The sequence below is a fragment of the Augochlora pura genome, chromosome 4, assembly GCF_028453695.1.
Source record: "Augochlora pura isolate Apur16 chromosome 4, APUR_v2.2.1, whole genome shotgun sequence".
In the NCBI taxonomy this organism is placed as follows: Eukaryota; Metazoa; Arthropoda; class Insecta; order Hymenoptera; family Halictidae; genus Augochlora; species Augochlora pura.
This window is the reverse complement of record NC_135775.1, coordinates 1,516,914-1,536,749: the sequence shown is the minus strand read 5'-3', so window position 1 is coordinate 1,536,749 and position 19,836 is coordinate 1,516,914. Positions and strand designations below refer to the sequence as shown.

Here is a 19,836-nt window from a genome sequence, read left to right as displayed (position 1 = left end):
TCGAAGACAGCGATGTCCTCCCCGAAAGTCTAATTACGTCACTCGCACAGCTTCTTGCAAATCCCGTCGAATTCGTCGTTAAAAATTCCGCGAGGAAAACCGTGCCAGGTCGTTTCGCTTCTCTCTCGCGATAGAGTAACGTCGGTCGCATCCCGCGCGGCCATAATGCACGCTCACGTAAAGGGGGTACGGCGGAGTTCTTCATTATCGTCGGGGGGCCTAAATTGCGTGGGCGTACCTATACCTTCGCGCACGTTACTTACCTTGACGTACTGTAGCCGGTGTGCCGGTGTCTCTCCGTCGCACACACTCTCTCGCCGTGCCGCGCTCGTCTATACACCGGCGCTCGCGAGTCCCCGCGCGCTGGTCTCTGCTGTGCGGGGCTACAGGTTCGCGCTGGCCGAGTCCCGCCGATCTCGCTCGAGTGTAACCGAAGCCCGCGAAGCCGGTTGTCGCGCTCCTCGCCAGATGCGACGTCGAGTCAGTATCGCGTCAGTCCTCCAGCGGAATTGGTCAGTGATCTGTGTCAGAGCAGGGCCAGTCGTCCACCTTTTTTCCTCCCCCGTTTCTCGATTATTCGTATCTCGCGTCGTCCCCTCCCGCCCGCCCAAAACCGTCCTAACCCTCTCCCCTCTCTCTCTCTTTCTCTATCTCTCTCTCTGTCTCTCTCGCGGGAGCCCGGCGACCGGCCTTCTCGCGGCTGTTTCCCCCCCGAAAAAGTGGTTCACGTGCTACTACGTTCGGAGCTCTCCTCGTGGACCCCGTCTGTACGCTAATTGCCGCGGAACCGACCGGTATACCTGGCCGCACGTAGGCGCGCGTACGGATATCCATATATCCGCGTCTCTCTGTATAATATACACGCATACACGGGCGATATCGCGCGCGTACGTGCGCGACTGCAAACGACTGCGTCGAGTATATACGTGCATGCCGCATGTATATACGGTAATACAGTGCCAACTACACAGTGGAGTTACCAGTGGGGAAAACAAAAATTAGTTTGCAAGCGGACGTGCCTCGCGGCGACCCTCGTCCACCACCACCACCATCACCACCACCACCACCATCATCACCGCCACCACCACCACCACCACCACCATCACGTTCTGGATCGCGCGGCAGCGGCGGCAGGTGAGTGGAAAGTTTCGTAGGGCATACCTTTCGAGGAGACTCGCTCGACCAGCGGACCTTCTCGTACCGCAGGGCCGCGAATCGTTCGGCCTCCTCTCCGCCTAGGGAACGTCGCTTTCCTTCGAAAGGGAACGCTTTCTGCTCGTGTAACGTCGCGCCGTAACCACTCGCCGTCGCGGAATTTATTCGGTAGCTGTCGTTTCTCTCCCGTCGTATTCCGGATATCGGTCATACGTCTCCGCGATTCGCCGTTTGCTCGCCAGCTTCTGTCTCGTCGCGCGCACGTTTTATCCAGCGAGTAGAACGTAAACGTTGCAATAAGTAGCATTTTCCGAGGTCAACGGTGTTAGCATTGGAAATAATTCGCGTGCGCCGTGGTAGCGGGTCATTAGCGTGCTAATTCGTCGATATTACGAGCTTGTATTTTATCGTGCAATAAAGCGCAGCATTTAAGAGGAACAGGCGCACTGTTTACGAGGGCAAATGGCGAGCACCGGGTAGAATATTTCGCCGTGCTGGTGGGGGCCCTTCTTCGTCGCGCCGGTATCAATCAATCGTTTATCCCAATTCGCCGATATTACGAGCATCTGTTTTATCGTCCAATAAAGGCGCAGGTGTTAGGCAGAATTGGCACCATTAACGGGACCAACAATTAGCGTTCGTAATAATTCCCCTCTTGCGCCGGCGGGGCCCTTCCTCGCGGCATTAATCGATCCATGTATCGTGGCTCGTCCGGGATTACGAGTTTGTATTTTATTCGGCAGTAAAGCACGGGTTTTAAGTAGTCTAGTGCCATTTAAGAAGCGAGCGGACGCCGCTCGGAATAGTTTACTGCATCCGAGGGCCCAGGAAATCCCGATCTTATTAAACTTCGAATAAAGGAAAATTATTTGTTTCCGACCGGGGCCTTCTAATCAGCCATTAAAGGGGAACGATCAAAGCGCCATTAACGTCTGTTAACATACAAATTTACTCGCGTTTCCGTAGTGCCGTAAACCCACGATGATCCACGATCTAATTCGTAACGCGGGCACAGTTTACCGCGTCGATAAAACACGTTTCCTGTGCTTTCTCGACAATCGTTAACCCTTTGCGTTCCAGAGACACCAAAGCACCATTGAAAATACTTTCTTTAAAATTGCCGTGATTAAATTATTATCAATCGCGCTAATTTATTAGAAGACAAAGAAATTTTATTATTGTATTGCGTGCTTGCATCTGCTCGAATGTTTAAATATTGATGACAATAGAGAATAAAATTTGACTTCTACCTAAAGGAACGGATGAATATTCGTGCTTAATAGCTTGTTACTAAAGATCTCGATCGATAAAGTGTAAAGTACGGTAAAGGGTTAACCGAAGGGCCACGCCGCGGCACGAATTCCATCTCGCCACCTTTAAACAATCGTCCCCGGTTAGAACGAAATTCCAGGCTTGTAATTCATTGTGCAATTGACTCCGGGCGTTAAGTGTCCCAGGTACCATTCCTGGAACCACTATCCGACCGAGTTCGCGGTACTCTGCCGTGAAAAATGGAGTGAACGTTGCGCGCCGCGGCTCCGGGACTCGTTCTCGCGTGCATTTCGCATTGTTTCGACCCCCCCCCCCCCCCCCCCCCCCCACCCCCCGTTTGAATCGCGGCGATTTATTTTCGACTGTTTGCGCATCAACGCGACACGTTCCATTACCTGGAACACGCTGAGTGGCCGTTTCGCTGCTAGAAAAACGTGACGGTAATTCTACCACTCGATATTCTTTATCCTAAGCCTTTTTTATCGTCGACCAATCGGGGAAGACTCGGTCATCTTTCGCCGATCGCGATTCCAAATATTTAGTATATTATTATTATTATCATTTAGTATATTATAATTAACTAAGACAATTCTTATGCCATAGAAAGATGCGTTACCTGTTCAGAGATAATCTGTGTCCAAATATGTCCGAAATTAATAAAGGAATAAATTATAATTCAAGCGAACTCTAAATCGTCTTAACACTAAATCTATTCTGCGAACAATACCGAGGTTAACAAATAAAATCCTCGATTTTTCACACAGAGGAAAATCCGCTTTATGCTAATTCTAACCCTTCGACTGTAAGCCAGAGAATCGGCGCCCGAGAAAGATGCATCTCCGGCGGAGTCGACCCGAGCCCGGCGTGCCCCCTCGCTCCATCCTCTGCCCACGTCTTCTTTCGTTGTCTGCTTTTTTCGGCCCTTTCCCCGGTCCCTTACCGTTAGCGTTCCGCCCTGCGGACGAGGATCGCGTTGATCAACGTCGAAATTTATCTTCGAAGATCCCCCGGCCGCGGTACGTGCCTCCGCCGCACGGCCCCTCGAAACTCTCTTCCCCGGGACCCACTTTTTTTTTTCATTGTAGTTTCTGCGGAACGGAGACGGTCCCGAGTACCGGTACTCCGGAATATTAATACTCGCCGAAGACTCTGCTGGTAGAGTCTTGCTGCGTACCGGCCCGGTCGCCACGGTATAGATATGTACGAATACCGGTACTCGGAGTAATCGGCGTTTCGGGTTTTGGGACTTCTGTCGAAGCCGAGCTCCGGGGGACCGCCGCGCGATCTTTCTCTCTCGGTGCTTGGGAGGTCGGTGACCCGTGAGTTCGGCGATATAGGAGTGGTCGATGCGCTCCGAGTTCTTCGCGCGGACATATCTCGGTGTGGGAAGAAAGGTTGAGAGCTTCGCGCGCTGAGAGTTCGGCGCGACGAGGGTTTTTGCGCCGAGAGATTTTGGCGCTGGAGGAGCCCCGCGATCAGAGTTCTTTGCGCTGAACAGTTTTCTTTGCTGAGACTTTGGGCACCGAGAATTTCATTTAAAAGGGGGTCCAAAACCCCCAAACCCTTTATTTTAGTCTACCATATCCAAAATCCAGTCTCCCAGGAACTACATCGCTGCGATCCAAATACCAAAATTCGAATCCTTACTACCGCAAGATCCTCGCAGAGTCTCGGGTCCGTGAAAGTTCGTGCCTCTCTCAACTGGTACACGTACTAACCGGCGATGTATAGCGTTTCTTCTGCGCAACACAGTATGATAGGGTGCTCGTGCTCGTTTCCACCGGACGCTCATAAAGGAAGATTCCGATACACGAAATAAGGAAACAGTTTAACTCTCGTAATCGAACCTACATGACCGATTATCCATCCCCGCCGCCCCTGCGGACCGTTCCGCCTATTCGTAGGGGATAATTGCGAGCTTCTCGGTATCAATTAAAAAGAAGTTGATTGTTATAGGTGTTTCGTGGCGGTACGATATTTTTGCGGCCGGATCGGCCGTCTTGTATCGTATATCCTCCCCGGCGTAATCGGCCCAACATGCTCGCGCCGTGTATTCCCGCGGCATGATTTTTTTGCGAGGCGGCCCCCTTCCGATATTAGAACATCGCAATTATGCGTTGCTATTATTAACTGTTAATACACGGGCTCCGGACTGGTTTTGCAAATCCGGATTCTTACGGAGATGCTCTCTCTCTCGCCTATCGTTACGCGGGCCACGGTTATCAACAATGTGTTCTAGATTTTATATTATAGTTATTCGCTCGAGTACGGAGACAGGATGCCACGGTGTTTGGAACGATATTGCTCGAAAGCGAATCACGATATCGCTTTATGTACTGCTGTATATGATGGGTGTGGAAGATGTTCGTTTTAACACGGAATAATAATTTTTATAACTTTTATAATCGAATTTATATTGTATTTTTATTTTAAATTTACGATTGGTCTATGTTCATATTGAGTTTACGATTGGTCCAAATCTATATTAAATTTATAATTGATATATAGATTCATATTAAATTTATAACCGATCTATATTCACATTGAATTTATAATTGATCTAGTTACTTTCTGCGCCGACTGTACGCGCGCGAGATAAATGCAACATTTCGATGACTCTCGAACGATCGCAGACCGCGATTACCGTATCAGATTCGTAGATACACGCGGCGGACAGAAGTTAATTAATATATCGTGATATTCGATCGATCTTCGTTGACCTTTCGACGGTGTCTCTACGATACGCGGCTTTCTTCGAAGTTTCCGACTTTTTCTTTTTTTTTTCTCGCGCGGGGCGATACCACACCGCGTGTACCACGGCTCATTGATCCGTTCACTTTCCGCGAATGATTTTCAGGCTCTCCGCTATTAGAAATCCCCTTCGCGCGATCGAGCACAGTTTCGGCTCGATCTCCGTAGCTTGCTATGATCGAGCGTTTATCGGACTGTAGTATATTAAATCGAGCGTCTATGGAAATCTTAACTGGCGCATTCCGCGATTCCGTAATTTACGAACGGGAGGCGTACGAGAAAATGCGTTCGCAGCGAGCTTTTCGAGGGCTGTTTAAAATATATCTCGACTGTTTCCTCGGTGGAGACTTTGAAAATAAATCGTGAAGATATATACAATTTATTTATATAATTATCACATTATCTAGATTCTGTTTGTCAATTTTATTATTGCATATTACAAATTATTATTTATTCAACGAAAATTGAAACCGACAAGCACAACACCTGCGTATAAACTTAATACAACCATAAAGGTTTAATAAATTAATTAATCACCGAAGAAAGGACAGATATAGCATTCAACACACTTGCTAACAATCCTAACAACTTTTATTTTCCACGAGGCTCTCGGCAGTTTAATAACAGTAGCATCGTAATCTTTAGTTCATAGTGACGAGGGTACGGAATAATTATCGGTAACTGTTGGCACAATGATATTCCGGTAGCGTGAAATCGGAAAGAAAATTGGAGATCGGTAATCCGGCTAGAGAGACGGAAAGGATAGTATCTAACTGGATCCAATTAAACTCTGCGAGAACGGCGGAGGCTCTCCGCTATCAGCTCGTTGCGTAACAATAACACGACTTTCCTAAGCACGATCGCCATGGAAAAAGATCATCAGAAGGAAAGTTGTTGAGCCTGTTCGTCCCCCCCCCCCCCCGAGGGGCCCCGCGGCCATTATGATTGTAACGAGTAATAGACACGGCCCGGGTTCGATTGAATTTCCGAAGAAGACGGCGCTAAAAAGCCGGCCAGGCGGTAGTGACCTTAATAGTCGTTGTAGCGTCGAAGGAAAAAGCCTGTCGGCCGCGACGCAACGCCCGGGAACCTTTTCCTCGAATCCCGGCGATTTCAGGCCGCGCCGGGCAACGGCCGCGATTTTCCAGCCGGCTTTTCCTCTCCTTCCCTCTTGCTCGCTCGCACGATTATTTCTTCGTTCGCTTCGATTAAAAGACGACGGATTTATTCGAATAAATAGCGAAGAATTCTTTGAACAAAATACGACGAATTATTCGAATAAACGGCGAAGAATTCTTCGAACAAAACACTCGCTAAATGAATTGTGAACTGTGAAAATTCCGTTGCTCCTGTCGTTTGTTTCTTTGTCGGACAATGGCCCGGCGTGTAGAGGCGTGAACGCGCGTGCACCCGACGGGCGGCTCGCGTCGAGGTTAAAATCGAATGTGTGTCACGTTCACCGCGGCGTCGATTAGTAATCGGAGCGCGGAGCCGGCCAATTACACTTGAAAAAGTCAATGTTACGCCGCGGAAGGTTTTGGCCGCGGGTTTCTCTCTGTTCGTTGCGCAACCACGTGTCCCTGCGAACTTTTCGAACCGCATTGTCGACGGTCCCGGCCATTCTTTGTTACGGTCCGCCGCAAACCGCTTCAAATTCGCCGAGGCACGATCGATTTGAACGATTTTTAATGAAAATTACATTGCGATTTTTTAGAAGGATTTTTAATCATTGTTATTGCTGATAATAGGTTGTTTAGTGGGCTTTATTGTTCTGGTGCATGTATCATTCTCGATGAGTACAATATTAACAATGTGGGGATTTCTAAGATAAGTAATCATTGCTATCTCCTAACAGAGAGTTTCATATACAGGGTGGTCACTGAATTATGGTATAATTAGGGATATTCGACAAGGAAAAATTAGTCGAGAAAAAGGAGAGTAACGTTTGTTCAGTTAAGACGGAATTTTCGAGGAAAACTTAGGGATGGCGATAAGTAGAATTGGCGTGCCATGGTCAGACGCCTCTTTTATCCTAACCTTGCTATAGAAATCTAGAACTATAGAACTTTTAAAATATAGAAATATCGACAAATAGAAATACAGAAATATAGCAAATACAGAAAATAAATTAGAATTTTCGAGAGATTATTAAAATTACAAATAACTCCTTATTTCTCAAACGTTTTACAACGCAGCACAGAAGACTGCTCGCAAAAGGAGAAACAGCTCGTTGAAGATTCATGATCGCAATTCGCCGGTTTCAAACGTTTTTGAAAAATGTGTTTGACGTGCCCTCGTAGAGGGTCCCGGGGAGTTTGCCCGTGCACGGAATCGCGTTGAAAGGATAGTGGGTCAGTGGAATAGGGTCGCCATGTTCGAGAATTTCTTTTCGCAGCGTGTCCAGTACGCGTACGATAAGGATCGTGTTTGCGCTCGCTGGAAGGTGTTTGCACGGTGCGACTGGATTTTTCGCGGCTCTTTAAAGAACAAGATGCTCGCGGATAGCGTTTCGTTATTGCGCGACGCGGAGTTGGAGAGATAGAGAACGATACCGCGATTCATCGCGGTAATGAATGCGTTATCGGACCAGTATCATCTCGATAATGGAAAACCTGGTGATTCAGAAGTTTAAAGCCTTTCTGTTAACACTTTGTCATCGGGTGACTCGCTGAGGATTTGATGAATCGAGATTCAATTGGCCCTGGATCAAATGATCTACGATTGCGCTTTTTTGCGGAAATATAAATAAATTCGATTTTAATTGTATTTTAATTATTATATCAAAGCAAACATTTTTTAAAGCTATGATGTCTTTGAGGAAGGTCAAGGTCGTGGTTAATCTTATTTAATCGCCGATCTTTGTTTATATGCTGCCGGACGATTTCTGAGAATTTACCGTACCTTAAAATAACCTTAAAAGCACGGCCGTCGTAATTCGAGGTTTTATAGACAGAAAATCTCGGCTGCGCAGACGAACTCTCGGGATTAAATTGATCGGATCCGCGCGCTTCGGCAGGCTGCCATAAAGCTGGCTGATATAATCCAGGCGGCGCAGCGGCGAGCGCGGAGAATATAATTTACATATTCACTATTTCAATCGCGTATCTAACATTTTATACTAAATCAAAATTTTATTACATTTCTACGCTTATATAATCTATTTTAATACAACAAATTATAATTAAATAAATGATTTTTCCTTTTAACGTATATTTATTTAAACAAATGCCGTAGAAGCCAAAATTACAGCAGCGTCTGAAAATTTGTCTTAATTATTTTATTTCTACGTCGAATTAGGGACTCCGGATCGTCTTTTTTTATTCTTAGGACTGTCTTGCATTACGACAGGAGCGTAACACCATCGACTCTGGGGGAGTCGAGGGGTGGGGGGTGGTTTGAGCCACGAGGAACCGGGGACCGTTTTACGGTCCAGCATCCCCGGCTAACAATGTTTGTTATAGCGGACGCGCGTCGCGGAATCCGCGCATTATATCATTACGCATTATTACCCATTACATACCTCGTTACACCGCGCGCGTATCGTATATTATGCCTAGGCCGCGCGGTGCCCCGCCGTAGAAAAACTGAAGGATTTCTCGGCGACTGACGCGCGGGACGCTGCGTTCGCGCGAGCCACCGGGGGGACTATTATCATGCGATAGCGCGAGATAGAAAAGAAATAAAAAGATAGATAGATAGAGAGGAGCGTCTTTCTTTCTCTCTTTCCTGCGCGAGTAATACGTGACGCGGGGATATCTAATTGTATAGTAAATAACCTTCGTAAATTACGCATATAATGCTCAATGCCGAGAGCCACATTGTGTGCGCCAGCTATCGCGCGGAGACGCTCCCAGCGTAGCTGCCTTTTATTCGGGCCCACCTGGCGGCCTTTCTTCAGCCTTCCTGTCGATCGTGCCGACGCCGCCGCGATGCTCTATGGGCCAGAAGGCACCTAAAACACGCGCGATATCGTACACCGCTCGGAAAAAGCTACACCGTAGAAATTCACTTCGCAAGGATATTGGGCAACTTTGATCGTAGATAACTGCGCGAAAAATCGTGGTAAAACGATGATACTTTTTTTAAATTAAAGCTTGGAAGCTCTACTTTAAAATAGTATCTTTGGATTATATATTCTCAGTATCCTGATTATTGTAATTTTTTAAATATAAAACCCTGTTTTTTAAAGCGAAGATTGTCAAGCGCGACGAACTGAAAGTTTGAAAAATTGCGGGGAGGTTGATAAATTTTTTTTAGCGATGCCGTTTTCTGCACATTAAAGAGCGATCCTTCCTCTTTAATTTAAAAAAAGGGACACGTCGCTGCGATTTTTTCTCGCGAAGTTACAGCGTTTTAAGTGTGACCCTAATCCGTTACCTATCACCCATAGACTTCACAGTTCGAGCTTCCTGTTCGTCCAGCCATAGAAACTCAGTATTAAACGAACTGTCCACATGAAAGCAAAGGATAAAAATATGAGAGAGAGAGGCGACGGTGTCGAGGACAGTGGTCGTTTCCGAGTCTCCCACGAGCGCGCAGAGATCTGTTTTTGACAAAAATCGGTGCGTATCGCGTCGAGCGATCTGACCGCAGAAACATTTCTTAGGTGCAAAGAGATAGAGAGAGAGAGAAGGAGGGGGAGGGATCGCGTGGTTCCCGAGGTAATAAAATAATTCTTTCGCCATAAACTGACCCGCGCGCCGCCGCGTAAAACCGTGAACTCTCCCGACGGTGTCGAGTGCATAAGGTGCTCTTTAAGTAGAGTCCCGGGGTCAGAATGAAAGAACTATCCGTGGATTTATCTCTCTTCCTAGCGAGAGTGCGCGCACGCGAGCAAGACAGAGTAAGAGATAGAAAGAGAGAGAGAGAGAGAAAGGCCGCCGCGTGTCTCGTTAGACAAACCAGGAAACATGAATCTGGCGAGAGTATCGTCGTTAACGCGCGAACATTTTTTCCGTTAGCGGGGCCCCGCCGCCGGCGCAGCTCCGTTCGTTCGTTCCCGACGATTTCCCCTGCGACCCCCACCCCCTCCTCGACACCTCGCCGAGAGAACACATACCTGGTCGGGGCTCCCTTCTCGTATTCCGCTTGTTGCTCGATAACGGGCCCGCGCGATTACAGGGATACGCGTTAAAACCGAATTACGCGGACTCGGTTTCGCCCGACGTCGCCGCGATACCGCGAACATTGTTCGCGTATTAACTGATAAGATAACCGGCGGCCGCGCGTCTATTATCCGATACCAATTAGAGCTGGTTCGGCCGGCTACGCGATACGGCGGATTCTCGGCGAATAGTCGGTGAACGCCAGCTCGAGAAAAATACGATATTTTGTCAGTCATTTATTGGAAATTAATTCTTGTTAGACTTTTTTAACGACAACTCAATATTTTGTTGGTTAGGGGTTAATACAGCGATGCGAATAATTGCAGAGCTGATTTTTCTGTGAATAAAATCATGATAAAATAAAATCGTGATAAAAGTGGAAAGTGACGTTTGAATGAAAATGTAAGAAAAATCGTGATATAGCGTGCAGTATATTACATGAAATGAATTTATAAAATGGAAATACTAGAAGCTGATTTTAGATTTGTAGCAGGAAATGGCTACGAGAAGTGAGGGGGTTAAAAGACGTAGATCGAATTCTGATTAAACGTGTACGGATTTTGCTGCTCGGTGGCATTTAGTCACGGGTAGTTGGGGCCTGTAACTCGCCCCGATAACCGATACACGGGGCCTTCGCGACAGAGTTCCGATTACGGGTCGGGTTTCCCTCGTTTACCGGCTGTTAACCTTCGCGGGGCGAACCCCGGGTCAGATTGACCCGGCATCTGCGACGATGTATGCGCATAGAAAACGTCTTGGCATTTTCTGCCCCTTAATTGCCTTCAATTCTCCTACTATTTAAAATAACAAAGAAAAATAAAAAATAACGATGCTATATACAGTAATATACAATATAATATAATATAATTTAATATAAATATAACAGAGATTATTAGCGATAGCAGCGATTTTTATCGTTCGATTTTGAAATGCATAAAATCGTCCAATTGTGACATAAAACGTCCCCGTCGATCGTTCGTTTCACGGTCGAGCGATTTCGAGCGATTTCATCCCGTCGCGACGAGTGCAAACTGTATTTTCTGGAGCAGAGCGTCGATCGCGTCGATTCGATTAACCTTTCAGTCAACGGATTCGTCTCGATACGCAACTCTCGAGGCGAAGCCTTTATCGCGTCGATTTAATTAACCTTTAACCGCCGGACGGTTCTATCGAGTGAAACCTCTGTTAGAGGATTTTTCATCGGGCCGCAATAAAGAGGGAAATTAAGAAGAGCATTCCGCGGGGTTTCGAACACCCACGCCAATAAATTCGCAAAAGACAGAGAGAGAGAGAGAGGGGGAGGGAGAGTCTTCGGTCCGGAGAGAAAATTTCCCGGCTATGATTTTCCATTTTGCCGGTGGTGTTTCGCGTCAATAATTATATAAAAATAAATATTGATAATTACGGGAAGATGTCTGCCCCGTCGCGTTCGAGTAACAGCGAAAGAGTTCGTTTTCAGCGAACGCGCGATTTACGAATACGGATCGATATCGATCCACGACTCGAGATCTATCCGCACGTAAACTAATTCAATTGGGTTTCCACCTGGGGAACAGATCTCTCTCGGGGGGAACGAGAACTGCCCCGGACACCGGTGATCGAATATACCGGTCGCCCGATAACAATCGCGGGTAAATAAACGATGCTACCCGGCAGCCATTTCGAGGCGGAACACCGCCGCACCGCGGCGCACCGTCGAACCAATCGGTTAAATTGTTGGATATTCTTACATAATTAAATAAGACGGGTAGGGATTGACAGATAGATTTGTTTTATTATTAATATTCTGATTTATGTAGGTATTAATACTGTAATTTATATTACTATAACATTCACAGTTATGCCAGGGTTATCGTTCTAATTTATTTGATTGTTAATATTCTCATTTATGCGATTATCAATATTCTAATTTATTTTATTATTAATATTCCCATTTATGTAATTATCAATATTCTATTTTCTAATAATTTCTAATAATTTCTAATAATTCAAATTTATTTGATTATTAATATCTCTATTTATGTGATTATCAATATTCTAATTTATGAAATTATTAATATCCAAATTTATGCAAAGACGACCGCACCAATTTATAACAATTATCAGTACCCACGATAAAGTAACAATTAACGTTCACCCAATAATTATTGCTATTTATTTGGCCGGTGCTCTAGTTTAGGAATAATAGTTATCCTTGATATTAAGCTCGGTATCGTTGATATTAAGCTCGGTATCGTTGATATTAGCTCGGTATCGTTGATATTAGCTCGGTATCGTTGATATTAGCTCGGTATCGCGAGCACTTGAACGAGCATCGCGAATGACAAAGACCGATCGCCGATGGGGTAGGTAAATTGAAACTCGGAAGGGCGCCCCGGAAGGTCGTTTGTTAAAGGCGCGCGAAAGCCCGGGTAACTGGACCCGGCCACGCCCGGCCGGGCTAATCGTTACCCTCGGTACACCCCGGAATATTAATTAAGCAGCGTGATTAATAAACTAAAGAACCGCGAGACGCGCTCGCGCGCGTTCTAACTAGCCGACGCGGCCCAGGGGAGTTTACCGGCGTCCATTGCGGCCGGGCAGGCGCCATGGTTATCGTAATTATTGTAATTGGCGTTTACGAGGGCCATGAAGAGAGTCGCCCGGTTGTTGGTCCGCTTCTCGGGCGCACCGGACCGGAGAGGCGACTCGATCTTCCGGTTTCTTCGGCGATCGAAGGTCGCCCCGTTGCGCCGCGGATTAGAGCGTTACCCCGGCCGGCTGCTTTCGATGTTTTAAACAACCGGCCGCGGCCGTCTTTCCAATTAACTAGATTTATCAGGTGGTGACCAGGCGGACCGTCGCTCATTCGACGTGAAGGATGACGGGCTCGTCGTCTTCGAGCAAAGAAACGAAGCGTACGACTGAGGAAGAAGCTTCCTCCTCTTTAAATATGCCAGATTAATCCCTTAGATGGAAATCACGGCCAATAATAATATGTCAATTTTCTCTTAATTTTTGAAACAACTGTTATTGTGATATCTGTGCAGTCTCCAGCATTTTTTAACTGGATATAATCTCTGCTGTTCTAGCTTGTATTATCGTAGTTGTAATGATTTATGAGAAAGTAATGGTCGAGAGAAAATTGTCTAGTATAAGATATGCAGGTTCTATTTTCGTAGGTTAGGATTTTATTTTTTTCATTTTATTTAACAGTCTGTACGCAACATCAAAATCTCCGCGGCAGGGGCCTCTCTCTGCCTCTCTCTCTCTCTCTCTCTCTCTCTCTCTCTCTGTTGCGAGAGCCGCGCGAACGATTAACGTGGCTGGTCACGTGACGCGCTTAATTACAAATCGGGTGAAACGCAAACGAACGCTAGATTAGCCAGTGATTCGAACGCGCGTATAGAAGGGGAATCGCCGCCGCGCCGTAAAACGCCTGTAATCGTTTCCGATCGAACGTTTAACCGCCCCTATATCGGCGCGGCGGCCGCCACTCTTTTTCGTCTAATTTCTCCGCGCTGCATGGCAAAATAAATGTCTGAATTGGAACGTGGATCGATTGATATTCGCGCAATCAGCTTTTATTACCGGCAATCAATTTTCTTACGCCACTCCGTTCGCCGCCGGTTCCTTTCTTTTCATCGCGCTCGCGCGCGCGCGCGCGCTGCCTCGCCGATCGATCGATCGATCCTCTTCCATTTGTTTTCTAATCGGAGATGCCGGAAACGACGGGATCGGCCATTTTCAACGTTATTTTCCGTTCGGCCGAGTAACCGATGCGCAGAGACCGGAGAGTCAGGGGGTGGAGGGGGGGACCTCCCGATCGACTCGGCACGCTCCGGTTAGATCGATAGGAGAAGTGATCGGCAAGTTAATTACATTTTCTACGAATACGCGTGTAATGATCTGAATCGGCGACGGTGCACCGCCCGGCGATTGGTGAAGGGAATAAGGGTAACATAGAGACGCGTTTTAATTTCTTACGGATTTCTTTCTTGCCTCCAAATTGTCCGTCTTTTGTTTCGATAGTTGAGAAACAATTTTTGGAGAATTTACAGTGATATTAACAATAATTTTAATATGGAAAATACAGATTATTTTCCGGCTGTCATTTCGATCATCGCTCTGCAATTAGCGCTATTATATTTTTATAATATATATTTATTACATATTTTTATAGATTACAAATTTATTATATATTATTATAGGTTTATAACATACAATATTGATTTGCAATTTAGTTACATCTATGTATATTCAACACATATAATTATCGAATTTCCATCGAAAGTAATCTCTCTTCGCTTCCACGCTTAATCTGTCCGCGACGATGCGTCGTGGATGCAACCCGTCGGAAGGAAAGACATCCAGGCGGAGCGTGTAAACGCGTTCGGGTCGCCGGGTGTGACGCAACCCGTTCGACCTATTAGCGAGTCAAAGTTGCAAGAACCGGCGAACCGGTTCGCGAAGCGTTAACAAATCATTTTCGAGCGGGTAGCAGCAGGCGGCCGCGGCATAAATTAGGGCGCGACCGAGCGGGCGCGTTTCCCCCCGATCCCGGCTCGAATTTGCGGGCAATGTCGCCGGCGCGGAAACCGCAATAGCGTTCGCGGGTTGCCCGCTCGCGTGAAAAAGAGCGAGTCGCCGGCGAAAAGAAACGCGGGCACGGCAATTGCCGGAGTCCGAGCGGCGACGAGCGTCGGGCTCGTTGGCCGTATTCGGCCGCGCCTCCCTTGAAAACGAGAGTCCGAGTGTCCGAGAGATAGTTAGAGAGAGGAGGAGGAGAGAGGAGGAGGAGAGAGGGAGAGAGACTGCTCGATTTATTCGCGTAGGGGCCGATTACTCTAGCGTAGAAAGTCGGCGAGCGCTCGAACCTTCTCGGTCACACTCCGACGAGCCGAACGATCTCGGAATTCTTTCCAGTTGCTGTCGAATTAGAGCGCCGATCGGCCGCGCAAGTTCAAACGACCATAACCGCCGCGAAAACGATCGCACCGAGGTCGACGATTGCGCCGCGGGATTCACGCTTACGGACACCCTTTTCGAATTCCAGTCGCGGCGATTTTTCCATCGAATTAACAGCGTTGGAAACTTCTCCTTGGTGGAAGACGAGGTTGGACACTTCTGCGATGACTATAACGGGGAAATAAAGATTGTGAAGTAATTGTAAATAACCTCGAGAATTGAACGAGATCGAAGGTACTTTATTGGACGTTTTCGAAGAATATCGAGATAGCTGTTTTAATATTTGCACGCAGCTCAGAATGTTACAAACTTATGGTATTTCTGGGAAATATCAAGAGCATCGTATCAAGAGCCTGCGGAGAATGCAATTTAAGCTCGCGGAGGATGATTCGAGTTAAAGGAAGCCTCGTCTCGATTTACAGAGTTTCACAGTTCGCCTAACAGACGCCTCCGAGTCGAGGAGGTTCTTCGAGTTATCGAAGCTGCTTCTCTTTGTAGTAATGGCTCGTCTCACTGAAACGAAGTGAAACGAAATAAATAAATAACATGATAGATAAAATGGACCTCGCGTTGCGATCGACGGAAAACGAAAAGAATCGATTGGCCGAAGGATCCGGCGAGTCCGGGACGTAACGACCTCCCGGGCTCGGAAAAATTGCGATCGGGCTCCTGAGCCGAGGGAGGAGGGAGGACGGAGGCGAGGAGGGCGAGAAATGGCATCCTCGCGAGCCGTGACTGTCCGATGCCCAGCGCGCTCTTTTACGGCGGAAAATGGCTGCGCCGGCTCCGCAATTAACCACGGCCGAGTTTCGCACGGTTAAGGAGCTCTAAACGGTTCTTGACCCGGTTATTAAGCCTCATATCCTCCCCGGGGAACGATTTCTCTCGTTAGAGAAAAGACATCCCACCTTCCTCCTTCTCACGCGAAATCGAGCATGGCCGTAACAAAACGAGATTACGCCGCTCTCGGCCGGATTTCAGTGCAAGAACGCCGCGCCAATTACATGGCTCGGCTCGCACGGCGATCGCCCGCGCGCACAGCCAAGCCGGGAGTGACAGAGACATAAATAGATGGAGAGAAAGAGAGAGAGAGATAAATAGATAAATGGAGAGAAAGAGAGAGAAATAGATAGATGGAGAGAAAGAGAGAGAAATAAATAGATAAATGGAGAGAAAGAGAGAGAAATAGATAGATAGATGGAGAGAAAGAGAGAAATAGGTAGAGAGAGAAAGACGAATAGATAGATGGATAGAGAGAAGAAGATAAAGGGGTAAATACGCAGATAAATAGATAGATGGATAGGGAGAGAGAATGAGAATGAACTCGTGACACAAAAAGAGTGCCTACCAGAAAGAATTGCAAAAAGAGAAAATAATATAAAATTCTAAAATATTTCCATCCTACAAACACAACGTTTCGTCACCATAAATTACATCCACTATACCAAAATTAATAAATCCACAATTTCCATAATAACCACAGCGTTCTTATAGTCTATGTCAGGGATGGTAGATCCGCTTATCCACGTCCGTGGATCACGGATGCTGTCCGTTCTCAGTTAGTGCTCGCGTCGGAAAATGGAAATGTTGCTGGCGAGAGCGACGATTCCTTTTAATATTTGAACGACGAAGCCGGTGCTCGGAGCTGATGCTGGGTGCTGCCGGTGCTCGAGAGAAGGAGCGTTCATCCCGCTTCAAGGGCAGAGTTCCACCTGGGAGCAGAGCCGTAGAGGGTCGGGAGCAGTAAAGCTCACGACTCTTCTTCCCTGCTCTCTCTTTCTCTCTCTCTCTCTCTCTCTCTTTCTCTCTCTCTCTCTCTCTCTCTTTCGCCGTCCGCCTGTTTCTCTCATTATCCGTTTCCATGTAGTCCCAGCCAGATACACGGAACGACACGGTGGGTGCGAGCATCGGCCCGACAACTAGGATAACCCTGCCACGGCCTCCCATTATGGCAGGCACAGGGCTGTACGCCCGGGAAACAGTTCGCCGATTTTTCGACCGGCTCGTTACCGAGAAACCCGCCGCGTTTCCGTTGCACAAGCGACTTCGCCTCGGACGCCGCTTATCCACGCTGTTAAACCGTATTCCCTCGTGCTGCGTGTGTGCAGCATGGAAACCTGTTTTCCGAGAGTAAAAGTGAATTTTCGAATGGATTTTTATATAGTATAGTACGGCTATTTCTGGAACGTGGATTGTTGTGCGAAGGTGGGAAGATTTAAGTGGATTGTAAGTTTATTAGGAATGTATTTGTGATTTGAACAGGTGTTCGATTTGTTCTTGTCATAAATGCATTGAATCGCCAGTCTAATTACAACTGCATAAAATCGACAGTATACCCATGATTGCACAAAATCGATATTATACTCACGCCTGTGTAAAATCGAAACTGTACTCATAACTTTATAAAATCGCCAGTTTAATTGTACCAGCATGAAAATCGTCAACAATTCAGCAACAATAACCCATAAAGATGAAACCAATCGTACGCGTGTCTTATTAGTTGTTAACGAAAAACGTGTTACGGTTACGGCTAAGGATCGGTTACGTGTTCCCAGCTGACCTTTGTCATTTCACGGGGACAATATAACGTGGCAAAGGGGGTGGAGGCGGGGAGGGTGGGTGGTACACGTGCGGCCCAGAGGACTCGTTCCGCGGGGCAGGCTGTCTGTGTCGTGTCGTGAGATTTCACGGCGCACAATGGAGGGCGCGCGGGCTGCTCTCGCCGCGCGGCGTGGCGAGCGTGTCGGAGCGTTTAGCCGGTCTCTCTCTCTCTTTCTCTCTCTCTCTCTCTCTCGTTGCCCCCGTTTCATTTTCACGTAGCTCGAGGAGAGACCCGAGAACACGGCAATTCTAGCCCGTTTGACACAGTGCCACGCAGCAGCACGGTTACGCCGGGGCCCCCGCGGCCCGAACCCGGCCCGAGAGACAACTCGCGCGCTCTCGAGTAACGACCTTCGTGGATAATGGTCGCGCGCGTGCAACTCGCGGCCAATTTGACGCCGAGACCACGGCCGATCCGCGTGCGCGCGCTCGCGCGGTTACTTTCGAGGAGAAAAGCCGTTGGGGAGTTTGGAGAAATGCCGACGGTGCGACGTTTATCGGTCCATCGGGTGTATAAATTGCTAGGTAAAATTGTTAACAATCTGCACTCGAGGAATTGTCCTAATTCGAAGCGATGGTTTCGATGATATTTGGGATACGTTCTCGTGACGTTATTTTTATGAGGCGTACCTTAAACAAAAGCTGGAAGTGTCTACTTTAAGATAGGGTACTTTAGTTTATAACAAAATAACGAGATCAGTTTGAAAAATTAAAATGTGTCGAACTCTAATATCGTGAGCTGCCGCGAAGTTATCATTGGTCAAAGTTTTCAATTTTCATCATTCATAAATAATAAGTAATAAATAATAAATAACAAATAATAAACTATAGAAAAAATATTAATAGATCTCCAAACCCCATAGATTTCTATGGGTTTCTCGGATTTCTATGGCACCGAGTATAAGTCCAAAGAAGAATCTCTCGTCGGCCAAAAAGCGGCCGTAAGTCCCGAAAAGTGGCCGTGAGCCGGGGCCCGTCTACCATCGTCTGTTCCCTCGACCTTCGCCGAAGGCCCCGGCGCTCGCTTCCTGGAAATCGAGGAAAGGATCGCGTCGGTGGATCACAGAGCACGGATCCCTCCTATCCGAACAACGAAAACCGTCGGTTCGGGCCCTTCGAATCGCGTCGCCCGTTCAATTATGGCGGTGGTTCCCCCCTCCGAGAAAGTTATGGGCTTGCACAATGTCCCGGCTGACGGCAACATTAAGGCCCCGGCGGAACCCGCAGAAAGGCGAATAACGTAGGGTCGGCTGCGCAGGACCCCATTTGGGTGGAATATTCCTTTGATCTATGGGATAGAGAAATCCTGGCGAGGATCCATGGCGCGGGAATTGCCGGAGAAGCGTGAATCCGCCGGAAAGTACGCGATATATCTCTCGCAGCGTCCTTTTTTCGGCTCCGACCCTGGGGGACGATTGTTGCTCCGGCGTCACGTGGGTGTTCCGCTATCTGGACGAACAATAGAGGTCGCCGCGTCTAAAATGGAAGTCAATTTTTATATTATAATATCTGCATTAATATTAGCATTATACAATAGTCATAATATCAGCATCAAACAATATTTATTTGATTTACTTGATTTATTCGTCACGAAAGGTATTTAATATTTAAAAATGGTCTACGCGCGCATCCACGTGCAAGAAGCCGGCAATAAGGCCGCGAGAAGGTAAACGCGCTCGCTCGCGGTTAAGTGTTACAAGTCAACCCGGTGCCGGGCGCATTGTATGCCTCTTCGTGGCATACTGAACGGATACCCGTTATACCCGTTCGAAAGATTCAAGCGTTTTGCGCAATCGGTCTGGGTCTGTTACCGGGTTTCTCTCCGACGCGGCGCGCCGCGGTGCTCCCTCTCCCGGTCTCTCGGCATTCTGACCAAAGTGACACACTTTCCTGCGATAGAATCCCGGGCAGAGTGTGTGCTGTTGACCTATCGCGTGTGTCCGCGGCCGCGCAGGATCACGGGAAAACCGTTTCCAGGATTGTTCCGCGTCGGGAAACCGTTCCG

The 19,836-nt window shown here is 47.4% G+C and overlaps 1 long non-coding RNA gene across 1 annotated transcript in view; it reads left to right on the top strand.

Annotated features, from left to right (window-relative positions):
• The first annotated feature begins 615 nt into the window (after positions 1-615).
• The window catches only part of LOC144469545 (uncharacterized), a 106,345-nt gene continuing 87,124 nt past the window's right edge, over positions 616-19,836 (top strand). Inside the window, exon 1 of the long non-coding RNA XR_013494004.1 lies at positions 616-1,134. This is a non-coding gene — a long non-coding RNA (uncharacterized LOC144469545). The remainder of the gene's footprint in view (positions 1,135-19,836) is intronic.